Below are 13,733 nucleotides of genomic sequence, written 5' to 3'. Positions count from 1 at the left end.
GTCCGAGAGGCCCCGTGGTACAGCTGGAGACAGAAACACTTGTGAAGTCTGTACCTGGAGACGCGGGGACACAGTGCTTGCCTGAATTAATCATGTCGTCGGAAGTGTACCCTCCCACACTCCTTCCACACTGGCTAACGAGCCCCGGGTAAAAATAACAATGGAATGTGGGTGGGGAGATCTGAGAGACAGGTTATCTCTGGTGCAGCACAAAGGAAAACCCAAGGGCAAGGGCATGCGCAGCAGACACTGGAGACAGAAGAGGCAGCTGAGGTTCACAGCCAGGACCAACCAGAGTCAGGATTCCAACCCGGATTCCATCGCGGGGGCGTCAACACATCCCACCGTCGCCATCGCCACCCCTGCCATCTTGCATAGAAGCATCCTCTATGGTACAGCAATATGCTTGCCCTTGCGAGAGCGAGCCCTGCTTCCCCCAGAGGCGTCGCCCACTCAAAGCCCTTCTGGATCAGAATCGTGGAGGCCCCGTGTTTTATTTCAGGGGTGCCCTTCTCCAAAGCCCGGGCTCCTCTCTGAGCTTCCTGGGACTTGGCCTTCACAGTGGAGAGCCCAAGACCCGGCTGACGAAGGCTTGTTCTGGCGGCATCCTGGATGATATGGGAGTGGGGCTTGGGGAGGCGTGATGGTCCTGTTGCTTCTTAGGCGCATTGAGGACCCAAGCTAAGAACCAAGGATTAGAAGGTGGTCCTTGGGCACCATCTCTGAGGGCAGCCGGTTGCTCAATAAACCTAGAGCATATTTCAGTCAAGATCTCTCCCCGAGCTGCTCTCTCTTTGGTCTTCTTAGGACCACCTTGGGGAAACCAAGGCAGCCCACCACAGTCACCCTCATTACCAAACCAGAGAGTGGATCAGACCCCTGGTACTTCCGGGAACTCCATCCCCATCCCTTCTCCACAGCCCAGTGAGCAGGGAGTGTGGGGACACAGATCACCCGGCTCCCAGCCCTTGAGGTCTGGGACCAGGGTTCGACTTGAGTTGGGGCCGGGTGGGGTGGGGAGGAGGAGGAACACGCTTTGCAGCTTCATTGTATTGCGGATCACAGGTTGACAATGAGGCAAATCACAGCTCATCAGATGCTGGGCAACTTTAGTGCAGCTCAGCGGTGGTTTCTGCCTTGACTGCACCTGGATGGTTTTTTTTTCCAGCTCCTCCTCCTACTTTCCTTGAATTGGGAAAAAGGAGAGACACTAGCATCAGCGAAAACTCTGGAGTGAGAGTCGCTGGTGGGAGCTGGATATTCCTGGAAGTTGTGTAAAGCAGAGCAGTTGAAAAGCATAATAATTCCGATTCGCCAAGGCTTACCTTCCCCTGTGCACCCACATCGCCTCCACATTCAACCCTCCCCTCCTCAGACACACTCCTGGGCTCCTGTCTGGCTCCACTGCTCTCTGCAGGGTGACCCTGGGCCAGCCCCTCCTCTTTTCTGAGCCTTGGTTTCCTCATCTGCAAAATAGGGGTAACAGCCCCTCCCTCCAAGTCCAGGGGAGGACCCCGTGGATAATCCTCATAGAGAGCCTGGCACAGGGGCTGGCACAGGAGAGGCGCTGGCTCAGAGGCAGCAGGTGTCACCCGAGACGGGGCTCTGCAGGGCCTTTTAGACAAGGATGCCCTGGGCCCACTGGAGGGCTGCTATCCCCACACTATCAGCTCCTCCAGCGTCCTTCCAGAGTCCCGAGTGGGACTGGCCCTCTCCTGTCCTCGGCCGTCTATGTCTCTGCCCAGCATTGGCAGGACAAGTCTGGGCTCAGCCTGCAGAAGTGGATTCTCTGTGCACATGAATGTTGACGATTCCCCCCAATAGTCATAGAGGACAGTTTTCTTTCTCCCTTAATGCCAGGAGAATAGCTGTGTCATGGTCCCACTTTGTGCCTCTGCACAGCTCAAGCGGCACACACCCTCCCCCAGCCCCTCCTCACCCGCCAGGGGCTTGCTGCTGACAATTTGGGGAAGTGCCTCCAATCCTTTGAAGACATAGTATACAAAAAGCAGTTTCCACCAAACAAGCTATTGCCTTTTCTTCTTTCTTTTCTTTAAATGACAATATCTCTTGTTCATTCTTCTGTCTTGGGAAAGAGCCACAGAGGATGGTGACCTGTAAGTTTCATAAACTCCTGGAAGATGTGTCTCTTCACATTGTACTCATCTGCAACATGAAATGCCACCCAGTGTGAGTGCGTGAACTCAGGCAGTTTCACGGTGCAGGTGAACTGTGTGCACGGAGATCTGTCTGTAAGCACCTGCTCCTGACTGGTGCCCACGACTTCCGGTCTGAGCGTGATGCTCAGGGCAGTGCTGCAGGTCCGGCTGATGTGTCAGGCCTGCCTCGACCCTGCCTGGAAGCCAGAGAGGCCCCACCTGCCCCCTCTCACCTGTCTATGTGGGCCTGGGAGGAGGCTGGGGGCTGCATGTGGATACGTCTCCTTTTCTGGAGGAGAAAGAGAGAGTCCCTGAAGTGGCTTGGGAGCTAAGCTTTGCTGGTGCTGCATTTATGCTTCTGCAACCCTCTTTCAAGGAGGTTTGTAGATGTTTGGTAACTTGCCTGAGATCAGACAGCCAAGAACTAGTCAAATCAGGACTAAACCTCAGACCTGACAGAGCGGGCACCTATCATCTCTATCATCTATTTCCCTTGACTGTTTTTGGTGATGCTGGACTTGGGGCAGGATTTAGTTTCCAGAAAATTCTTCCCAGCTCAGCAGTCCCCAAATTTCAAGAAAGAATATTCACACATTGAGGTGGTCTCTTCTTTCTGGCTGCAGAGGTCCAGGGTCACTCAGTGACCGAGTCATATGGAGGAAGGAAGTATGGATCACTGAGCCCCAAAGAGTAGGGGTGTGTCTCCCACAGCCAAATCCCGGGGCAGCTTTACAGGGAAGGGAAGCAGTGGGTAGGTGCACATAAGAGCTATGTGGTCTCAGGCAGGTGACCCAACTTCTCTGAGTCTGTTACTTCATTTATGACATGGGTTTAATCATGCCTAATCCCATGTAAACACCATCTACCACATCACCTGGCATATAATTCAGTATATGTGGTTTCCTTCCCTCATTACTAGACCCTTTGGGGCATCAATCCTGACCTCTGCCTTTCCTGGAAATATAATATTAAAGCCCACATTCTTGGTTTACAAAGGAATGAGCTGGATCCATGCTGAGCTAAAACTAAGTGGAGGATGGCAAAAGCTTCCATGGCAATGAGCATTAAGCAGGTTGTCCTGGGAGCCCTTGCTGATGCTCCTGGTGAAGGAGGCAGTGAGTGGCCAGAGCCAATCAGAGATAAGAGGCTCATCTCATCATATGAACCAGAGGCTCCAAATAGCAATTTCGTTTGGGGCTGGAACAGGTAGAGGTGGTGGAGAGAGTTCAAAGGAAGGACAGAGATGGGAGGTCCGTTAAGTCCCGCACTAGACAGACCCCACTTCGGCACCATGGACAGAAATTGCCTTTCTGGAGACTGTGTGGGTGGGGGGAGCAGCATGAGGGAATCAGAAATGAGGACCTGGTAACTTTCAGCTAATGGCACAAAGAATCCACCTGACCCAACCCCCAGCATCAAGGCAGCACTTTATCAAGACCACAGCACACTTACAAACATGCCAAAAGAGTTATCTGGGTGTTGTGAGGAAAGAACTGGGGAGGGAACCCAGGGTCTAATCCCTCTCTGAGACCCCTGACTCACCCCATTCCCCTGTCACTCCCAACAGTATCCGTGTTCTCACCTTTAAAATAAAAGTGTTACACAGATGAGCTCTAAAGGCGTTTCCAGCCAGGACACGCCATGATCGGAGGATATTTCAACCCCTATGGAAATATGCCTTTCCATGTTCAGCCTTCTGGCCTTGTAGACACATTCCCTAGTGACATACCCTGCCCAGTCCATTAGGACTGCGAAGCAAGGCTCCCTCATCCCAGCCATCTACACCCTTCAGTCTTGGCCTGCTGTGCCCCAACCTCCTGGGGCTGGGAGGTCTGGGAAGACTCAGCCCAATGACATGGTGTTGGCTCATTTGATGAGAAGCCAGAGCCTCAGCTTCAGCTGGCTGGGTCAGAGTCCAGGCTCCACTCACCCATGGTGGGATTTAGGGGATGTTGTTTCACCTGCTGTGCCCCATTGATATTGAATGCTGACCCCAGTGAGTGCCCAGGGTGGCTGCACGTGTAGTGCCCTGTCACTCCCTCTGTCTCTCTAACATCCACAACCATTGCTAATGCATGTGACAGTCCTTTGCTCATGGTTGACATTTCTTCTTGATTGATCTATTGAATGAAATTTGTCTTCAGCTTCTTATTATAATAATCGTTATAATCACCACTAGCATATGAATTCAGAACTGTTCTCCACACTAATATAATTGCTGTTGGGCAGATGCAAAGAATACCTGCTCTTATGAGTGTAATAGAAAGTTAACCGCATTGTCTCACATGTATGACCTGGGTCCCCGTGACTCTCCCGAGCGCCCTCCACTTGAGCAAATGTGTCTGTTTCTCTCCGAGAAGTTCATTTGTCTTCCTGTCCCCACGGTCAGCAGGACAGTGAAGCCCTCCTCGAAGACACATCACTTTGTAGATTTACAGCGACACGCCTGCTTTGCCACTGCCGCTGCTGGCGGCTGAGTATTGAGCATTTACACTGGACTAAGTGTGGTGCTCAGGGTCTTGTCAGCATTATCCCCATGGGTGCCATTCTCATTCCCAACGAACAGATGTAAAAACTGAGGATGACAACTGAAGAACTTCCCCTTCTCACTCAGCTGGTGAGGGATGGAGCTCAGGTGTCTCCATAACCAGAGCCCACACTTTTTAAAATATATTTTATTGATTTCAGAGGAAGAGAGAGAGAAACATCAATGTTGAGAGAGAATCACTGATAGGCTGCCTCCAGCATACCCCCTACTAAGGATCAAGCAACCCGGGCATGTGCCCTTGACCAGAATTGAACCTGGAACCCTTCAGTCTGCAGGTCGACGCTCTATCCACTGAGCCAAACCAGCTAGGGCCAGAGCCCACACTTTTGACATTTTGTACTCCTCTTCCCCATCCTCCCCCTCCTCTTCTCCCTTTCCCTCCCCACCTTGCTCTTTGCTCTCAGCCCAGCACTGCCAATGCCCTTGGACTGGAAGCCTGAGATATGAGATTCCATCTCACAGGAGAAAACAGGAAGGGGGTCTGGCCTCAGAGACACCCCCTCCCTCCCTCCGTGATCTACAGCCCACCCGAGGCCCCTTCCCAGTTTTAGAACTTCCAGAGTGGAGGGGAGTGACCCATATTTTTCTCCTTTAAGCAGCAACTCATATGTGGCTCTAGCTCTACCCTCAGCAGCACCTCACTGAAGATGTGTGTGATGCTAACAGTCTTCCAGGGTTGCTTTCACAAAGCTGGGCCAAGGAGCCTTGTCTGGACCTCACTTAATCCTCACCGCACCCTAGGAGGTACAGCATTGTGGCCATTGGAAAGATGTGGAAACTGAGGCCAGAGTGTCAAAGGTTATTTTGAACTGGACATTCCCTTAGAGATCATCAATCCCATCAATTTACAAATGAGGGAACTAAGACCCAGAGAGGGGAATAAACTTGCCCAATGCCACTCAGCCGGTGAGAGGCGGAGCCAGGTTCCCTGGTTTCTAGGCCAGTGTCTCTGACTCAGCATCAGGCAAACCCGCCGTGAACCAGTCCAGGATGTTCTTGGATTTGTCATGATTCCTACCCAGCCGGCCTTTTGGAGAAATCAGGGGCTGGCGGTGGAGGTGACAGGATTCAGACTCCGATCCCAGCTCCACCACCAACATGCAGCATAGACGTGGGTCACCCCATCCCACCTGCACGCCTTTTCCTCGTGGTAAAACGATTGTATTTTGGAGATGCTCAGCAGCCCATCCCCCTTGGAATCAAAGGCTGAAAAAAGGCATTTTGACCCAGCTGGGCTTGGAAGCAGCCACTTCAATTCTGCAACAACAAATTCAACTGAACCTCCTGGAAACCTCGGCGGATCCATTTGAGCAGAATAAACTAATTTGTAGAAATGATCATCCCATAGTGCTGTTCTCGTTGGCTGCTAAAGGATGGTTCTTCTGGGTGCTTCTGGATGAGCCTGAGGTCCAGCGGAGACAAATCCATTCCTCCAAAGTGACATCCACTTGGAGGCAGCATGGAATTACGTCCGATTATAACAGCGTATCACTGTGTTCCTCTAACTGGAGCTGGAACCTCTCCCCGAGAGGCTCAGTGCGCAGGACTCTCCTGACAGGAGGGTTTCCTGGGCTGTGCGAACAGACTGTGTCCTGGAGGCTGGGAGCCCAGGGAAGGGCTCCGGGACTGGACAGGCCATGCCGCAGGAGTGCTGGTGAAGGCCGGCTCTGCGAGGGGCCGGTGCATTAGGTGACTTGCCCTTGGAGTCTGGCCAGAGGACTTAGACAACTTCGAGCCTCATCTCTCATCCATTCACTCAATCATTCATTTTCTCACTCTCTCAAAACACATTTAATAACCATCTATTTTCCAGGCACTGTCCTTGGTGGTGGGAATACAGAGTAAAAAGAAATGGCTTTACCAAGATGCCCGAGGTCTTGCACAGGACACAGGGATGCCCACTGGGCATCAAAGAGCAAGAAGAGGGAGCACCCAACTCCTTGGCAGTCAGGTGGGGCAGGCGTCTATCCTAGAGTGGGTGCCCCCGAGGCAGACCCTGAGATAAGCCCATGGGTGGTTCATTTGGGAGTGACTCCAGGGAACGTCGTGAGAAACTGCAAAGACTGACTCAGGGAAGGGAGAGAAGCCAACAAAGGGGGCGTGGAGGAGTGGTTACCTCCGGTCAGCTGGGGCCCAGTTCCCCTGGGACATCTGAGGAGCCAAGGGACCGTCCCCCTGGTGCCTGGGGAGGCCAGGGCCTTAATCCACCGACCCTCACGCCCCACAGTGCAAGGGCCACTCCTGGGATGTGCTAAGTCCCCTGTGTGTCCGCCCACAGGTAAGCCAGCTGGTGCTGGAGAAAGTGCACAGGCGGAGGGCGGGGAAGGGACATTTGAGGACAGAGGCTGTCAGCATGCCAGGAACTGACAACCACAGGACCACACAGGGTGGGCCTCGGGATACAGAGAGGCAGCAGCATCTGTGCGATGCTTTCGAAGAGGTGGCAGCGGAGCTGGGTCTGGAAGAATGGCAGGCACCAGCCAGTGGAAAGGGGTATGTGGGTGGCTTATCCAAGTAATGAGAACAGGAAAGACGAAAGTGGGAAAAGGGCCAAGATGACTCCTTTCCATAACGGCTGCTGATACAGCAAGAAGACAGTGGGGCTGGAGGCCAGTGGATACGAAGAGAAGGGTTTATGTTAACGGCCACGGCTGGGAAAGATTTGAGTAGCTTCTCACAGGGAAGTTAGGTGGTGAGTTGAGGAAGCTGAAGACAGGGGAAGAGAGAGGGAAGGGCCAAGAGCCCCTGCAGAGCTGGAAGGTGGGATGGAGTGGAAGGCAGAGGGACCAGCCTTCTATGGGGTTAGATGAGGAAAGGGGAGAGAGTGCCTTATGGGGCTGAGGGGAAGTGCAGCTAGTGGCAGGGCCGGGGCTGGAGGCTGATTTGAGGAGGACAGAGAACTGAGATAGTCCTAGAGGGAAAGGGAAGGGGGCCAACCCCAGGAAGGTGAGAGGGTAAGTGGGGGGGAGGGGGGATATGGGGAATGGGGTGCCAGTCCTCCCTCATGCAGGCTTCTCCAGCAGCTGCTCCATGCTCAGCACCAACATGGAGAAAGCAGCGCCTGTGTGGGCTCATGGCTGGGCAGGGGTGGAACCAGGAGAGATCCATCCAGGGCAGACGGTATTCCTGGGGCAGGACTGACCTGCCTTGAAATTGCAAAGCGGGGCCTGGCACAGATGCAAAGAATACCTGCTCTTATCCCATATAATAAAGAGGTAATACACAAATTGACCCTCACATCATCACAAGATGGCCACCCCACATTGTCACAAGATAGCTGGCAGGGGAGGGCAGTTGAGGGGGGGGCAGGCCTGCAGGGGAGCAGTTAGGTGTCAATCAGGCCAGCAGGGGAGTGGTTAGGGGGTGATCAGGCTGGCAGGAAGAAGCAGTTAGGGGCAATCAGGTAGGCAGGCAGGCAAGCGGTTAGGAGCCAGCAATCCCAGATTGTGAGAGGGATGTCCGACTGCCGGCCGTCAGACATCCCCCAAGGGATCCCAGATTGGAGAGGGTGCAGGCTGGGCTGAGGGACACCCCCCCCCCACCCAGTGCACGAATTTTGTGCACCGGGCCTCTAGTTAGTGTAATAAAAAGTTAACCGCATTGTCCCACACTGGGATGCTCTGAACCACGCTGTCCGCGTGTATTGCTTCTCTGTCTCCTGCATTGGTTTGTGAGCCCTTCAGTGCAGGGACCAGTCAGAGCCAGCACAGGCCAGGCAGAGGCTTACAGGATGGGAGCATGAAGAGGGTGTTGGAGGGGGTGTCAGGTGACCCCAGACTAAGGGCAGGAGATGGGCAGAGAGGCTCCCCAGCTCCTCATCCTCACACCCTCAAGGCAGGCAGAAGCTACCCCGTGGCTGGCTGGCAGGATTTGTCTCCATGCCCCTGGGACACCAGCATGGAGCCTCATGGGAGAGGTGAGCGACCACCGCTGGCCTTAGCCCGGCTCCCGCCGCTGCCAGGGCTGATTTACTCCGGCCCCGTCTCCGTGCAGACCTGGCCCCGTGGGCTTCGCGACTGCACTGAGGTGAGGACAGCAGGTTGTAGGGACAGGTGTTTCTCTCTGCCCACCAGACACAGCAGTCCCGCTGCCGCCACAGGTCACTGCACCGGTGCCCCGAGGGAGCCCTGCGCTCTGTGACTACACCTGCCTGTCTCTGCTGGGGGAGCTTGCTTTTCAAAAAGCCTTTAGACATTCTAGTCCCACAAAAAAGCAGCATGATGCAGTATTCACCACATCCTGCAGGTAAGTCTGCGCACTCTCTCTCCCCCTCCCTCCCTTTCTCTCTCCTCCTCCCTCCATCTTTTCCCCTCAACAATATGTCAGCACAATCTGTCCCCTCACAGAGGGACCATCAGGCGACATGGAGCAATATTTCAACACATGCAGCCAACTTGCCCGGCCCTCTAGGCTCAGGGCTGAGCAAGGGGCATCGTAAAAGCTGCATGTGACCCAGCCTTGCCCGGGTCCACGCTTGTCCAAAAGCCCTTGCACTGGCTTTGCTGGAAACACGGTCTCTTAACAGCAGGCACCTTGTCTGTGCAGAAGGACGGGGCTGAGGGGTGCACAGACAGGGCTGCGGGCGTGCCTGTGTGTCGGCCTCGCTGCATGAGCCATGGACTTGGGGTGTGCTGTCCAATGGGCAGCGGGCGCTTTCCTCATCAGCAAAGGGGGCAATGGCAGCGCCCGCCTTGTTTGGAGGATTCGGAGAAAGGCATGAGAATGATCAGCCCTGTGCCCAGGAAATGACGGTTCTGGTGAGGTGACACATCTCGTTTTGTCCTCAGGACAGCCTGGGAGGCCCGTGTCCTAACTCCAGCTTAGCAAGTGGGGACCTGAGGGTCAGAGACATGAGCTGTGGGGCCCCAGGCACACTCCTGGGTGACAGGAGGCAGTGGGACTTCCCCGGGCTGGGCTCAGCTCCAAAGCCTGACCAAACGGCCTGGTGCAGCCATGGAGGGACCCCTAGGCCTCGGGATGGCCAGCTGCTGGGGCTTCTGGGCCGCCATGACGTGAGCTCAGACCTTTCATTCCCAGACCAGGTGGTGGCTGCAGACCATGAGGGTGGCTCCCCATTGGAGGGGTGGAGTCAGAAGGAGGCAGCACCCAGGGCTCCAGCAGCCCATCCTGGCCTCCCCCCACCTTGCTCTGCGCCCCCTTCCCTCAGGGTCAGCGTCTTGGTCCCTAAGTGTGCCTCCGCCATGGCACCATGTGTGCGGATGCATGGGTGACCCTGGGATCCCCAAGAGGACAGCACGCCACGGGGACAGAGAGAGCCACCTCCTGAATCCCCGTCAGTGCCAGCTCTGCACGAGGGAAATGGAGTGAACGTTTTCCTGTTATGCCTCAGCGCCTGTTGTCTATGAGAACCCACTGGCATTTTCTGTACTTAACACATAATAGCAGCTTATAAATCTAAAGTTTCCCTATAAATCTAAATTAAGTGCCCAGGTTTTAATGTATTTAGAACACCTAATTAATAAAGTGCTAGCAGTAACCACTGCTCATCTGTTTACTTCAAGCCAGCTTTCATTTTCAAAGCATGCACTTCGCTGGGGTGTGTGGGTGGAGGAAGGAGGGGGTCCAGGGCCCCGGGCAGGTTGCCGGCTGCTGTGGGCACTGCCCATCGTCCTGGTGCCCTCCAGAGCTGCTTGGGCCTCCCTGTGCGCAGCTTCCCTTGGCCTCTGGGTCTCCTCCCTCCCACTGCCAAGGAGACGACGGCCAGAGTGACTTGCAAGTGGAAAAAATCAGGGCAAAAGCCAGGAGTCTCATGCTGTCTGACCAGGTCTGGGTTGCCTGCACTCTCAGGGCCTGAGCGTCCCTTCTGCAAAAGAAGGAAAGGACTAGATCTACAGAGAGCCTTTCAGAAGCTGTGGGGAGGAGCTGTGGGGTGAGGGAGGCTTAGAGCACAACTGCCAGGCCGTGTGAGCTTGGGCAGGTGACTTACCCCTCCATGCCCGTGTCCTGGTCCATGCCCGGTGGAAGGCAGCAGCTCCCACCCCACAGGGTGTGGGGCCTGGAGATGAGCTCATCATGACCTGCTCAGGTCAGTGCCTCACTGGCCCAGTGCCCTGCCTGTCATGTCGGCTGCTGTTATTCTCCCAGGTGGCCAGTCCTGGGCCGTGGCAGAAGGTCATCTGATCCGTGATGGATTGGGTCTGTGACGGATTGGGGGGAGGGGTGTGACAGCCAGGGACAATGTGGGATGGGAGCACTGGTGCTCAGAGCTGGAGATCAGTTGTTAAGGGGATCGAGGGGGCGGCTTTGCTCTGGGTTCATCCCCCAGGGGATGGCCCACCCAGTGATCTGCATCATGTCACCCTCCACATCTGCGTGTCACTCTCTTGTCTCTCCGGGGACTTCTCCATCCCCTCTCTTCCCGCCTTGGTCTGGGGAACTCTCATATCTGGCTTCAGTTAACACAAAGCTTCCTAACTGATCCCACCCACCCTACACCCTCCCCACTCCCCCGTCTACCCTCCTCACTCCCTTCCCCAACCCACCCTCCCCACCATCTCTCCCCTCGCTCACCCTCTCACCACCTCTAGTGCAGCTTGTGAGGAGACCCCGATCCAGTGGGCAGGGGCAAACCTCCTCCCCACCCCAAACCCCACCCCCAAGGCTGCATCTCCCAGGCTCCTGGGCCCCCAGGTGTGTCCTGGGCTTGGTCCCTCTCACTCCTCAGACACATTCTTGGCTCCTGTGATTGAGATAATGCATTTGCTCTCGTGTTAACTTTTATTACTTATTGATTTTCTTCACCCTGTCTCTGCCACGTCCATTTTTATCTGTTCAAAGTAGTAGAAGCCGTTCAGAGAAGGGCTGGGAGAACTGGACCATAGCATTCCATGACCACAAACAAGGACCCATGTTAATAAGACAATTGCCTGGGGTGGGGAGGCAGGAGAAGGGCCCACCCATCACTCTGGCCACAAGTGCTGGGCCCAGTGGGGTGGGGGAGGTGCTCAGAGGGGAAGAGCTGCAGAGCATGTCCCTGGAGGTCGGTCCTAAGTGAAGCCTTCCTCCCGGGGCCCCCACTCCCAGGCACTCGGTCCCTCTCCCGGTCCAGGTTTCGTCACTGTGCCGCGTCGCTGCCTGAAATGATCTTCCTCAGGCAGGTGTCTGTTTGTTGCCATCCATTCCAGCTCTGCTCCCTCTTGCTACCAGCCGCCCCCCACCTTCCCGGGAAGAAGCTGACCTTGTTTTGTGCAGAGCAGCTTCTGCATCCCTCCAGGTACCTCCACACCAGCTGCTTCTGTGCCACCAGAACGTCAGCCTCTGGTCCAGACCCAGACCAACGCTCTACTCTCCCCAGAAGAATGGTGATGATCGAAAATGTCTCCCTCGTGCCCCACAGGTATTGTCATCCTTATTTAAGACCAAGACATGGAGGCTCAGAGAGGCTGAATCACTGGCCACGGGAACTCAGCCAGGGAGAGATGTTGGCGGCAGAAGCTCAGCAGGGGAGGGGCAGTGGAGCCCTGGGTTCTGCAAACAGGTAGGCCTGGGTCTGATCCCAGCGCCACCACTGACCAGCAGGGACAGCGCCCACATCACAGGCCACCTGAGAAGTAGAAGCGATGTCACATCCCAGGTGCTAGCAGAGTCTAGGCACGTAGTAGGTGTTCAATGCAGCCACTCTTCTTACTGATAAGCTGACGGCACCTGCAGACCCTGCCCGCCCCGGGTCTTAAACCTGGCCTTTCCTCTCCCCATTCCACTCCTGTTCCTTCTCTGTTTCCAAAACCACTCAAAACCTCCCTCCCTGAGGATGTCCTCCCTGACCCTCCTCATTGACCCTCCTCACTGACCCTGGCCTGGCAGCCTCAGGAGGGTGGGAGAAGGAGATTTGGTATCAGTCCTGGGCTCAACTCTTCTCTCTCCTTTCACTAGTGACGGGGCCTTCCGCAGGCCCCCGGGCAGTCTCAGTTTCCTCGTCTGCACATTGACGGCAGCTCTCCGTAGTTTTCAGGCTCCTTATAGAGACCAAACGGAACAGCGGGTGTGCAAACAGCTTTGCAAATGCTGAGTGGCAAATCAGTGCACGAAGGCCGCCCGTCATTTCCACCTGTCTTCCTCTGCTGTGTCCCCTCAGCAGCCTGCAGCCTGATGTATGTTTTCCTCCCACATTTCACCATCTCTTTTCAAGCAGAAACTGGCGCTAAGAACTAATCAGACAACACAGGGCGCTGGGATGAGCCTGCCATGCGGACGCGTCCAGGCCAGGCTGCTAAACAGGACACAGACCCCGATCTCCCCTGAGAGCCAGGGAGGCCAGGGAAACACTAGCTATAGCCACCTGCTAGGATATGGCCAGAGCCTGTACTTGCACCTCGGCCTATTGGTGTCAGTGTCCTCTGTGCTGAGAGGGAGTCGGGGCACAGTTTGGGGATGATGGACTTTCGGGCATTGAGGCAGCCAGAGGGGCGGCTACTTCCTGGCGCTGCCCCAGCCCCATCCTCCAGGCCCATTAGGGTTACCTGAAAAGCCAGCACATTTTTAGTTAAGGTTCCAGCCCAAGAGAGAAGCAGGAAATGATTCATTCTCTTTCTCAGCCAATATACACAAAGGCACATTATTAATATTTACTCGGGGGCTTCGCCAAGGACCCCAAACAGCAAATCACGGAGAGAGAAGGGAATGGAAGGTGAGCTTTGCCCAGTGCTGGCTGCCTACAGACGTAGCGAAGCCTCACAGCTCCTCCTGCCCACCCCCGAGCGGGCAGGGGACCCATGGTGACCCAGCCAGGTCTCGACAGAGGTAGAAACAGGATCGGGGAGCATGGAGGGGTGAAAAGAGCATGGGGCTAGGAGTCAGGGCCCGCGTCTGTAAGAATAAATACCGCCCGGGGCAGGTTTGCAAGAGAGGTGAGAGCACTGCCCAGCACGTGTGGCCCAGAGCAGCTGCTCCACAAACAGCAGCAACAGCGAGCAGCCATGAGGACCGGTGTCAATGCCAGTCCCTGCCCCCATGGCCCAGAGTGCTTTTCAGTGGCCGCAGGTGCCCCGCTCAGTGGGGGAGGTCAG

The sequence above is a fragment of the Myotis yumanensis genome, unplaced genomic scaffold (assembly GCF_028538775.1).
Source record: "Myotis yumanensis isolate MYYU_CA2020_CCGP unplaced genomic scaffold, mMyoYum1.0.hap1 SCAF_2, whole genome shotgun sequence".
Lineage (NCBI taxonomy): Eukaryota > Metazoa > Chordata > Mammalia > Chiroptera > Vespertilionidae > Myotis > Myotis yumanensis.
The sequence above is the reverse complement of the archived record's forward strand: the minus strand, read 5'-3'. Positions refer to the sequence as shown.